The sequence below is a fragment of the Etheostoma spectabile genome, chromosome 2 (assembly GCF_008692095.1).
Source record: "Etheostoma spectabile isolate EspeVRDwgs_2016 chromosome 2, UIUC_Espe_1.0, whole genome shotgun sequence".
NCBI lineage: Eukaryota > Metazoa > Chordata > Actinopteri > Perciformes > Percidae > Etheostoma > Etheostoma spectabile.
Genome location: NC_045734.1, coordinates 11,170,499 through 11,171,307, shown reverse-complemented (window position 1 = coordinate 11,171,307; position 809 = coordinate 11,170,499).

The following is an 809-nucleotide window of genomic DNA, read 5'->3' as shown; positions in this document are numbered from 1 at the left end:
CACACACACACACACACAGCTATCACCTTCTGTTAGCATTCCATTGACTCCCATTCATTTTGGTGTCACAGTGAATAACTTTACATCTTTATCCGTTTAAAGATTATTTTTCCTTTGTTAATTTCTAAAGAAACACAAATTACCTTGTATCTCACGTTATGGCCACGTAGCAGCCGTTTTTGTAAAACTAGGCTAACGATTGTTTCAAAACCACACCACTTTCTGTCGGGCAGTAGAGAAACTACCGTATAGGAGAAGCTCGCAGGCAATGGAGAAGCACATAGAGAGTCCATGAAAGCATCAGACAAAATATTTCAGAAACGTTGTGTGTGTTATGTGGCAAGTGAAGTAACATATCCATGAATAAATTTCTCTTGGCACAGCCACCAGATGACATAAATATTTCAGACAGGTTGCTCATGTCACATCTACGTCGTCAAGCTCAGTTTGAGGCTGCGCAGTACGCTCAGCCATCACCAGAAAAGTGCTTTTAATTGACCTCATTGGCTCCGTCAAAGCCTATGGCGTCGTCGTGTCCATTTCTTTCATTGTCTGTGTCACTGACATGTGATGAGATACTCTTCACTTTCCATTGGGTCAGCTAATTTAGGACAAAAAGAGCAACCAAACAATACATTTATTGAAGATACACCACCATATCCAAATCCAGAGGGCAGAGACAATGTCTTGCCCCAAATGTGTGTATTTGTCTGTATCTGTGTTTGTGTATGTTTTCCTATGTGTGCATTTTCCATTTGTCTCTTGAAGGCATTTCCTCTCTCTTCTTTCACAAACACAAACACAGAAAG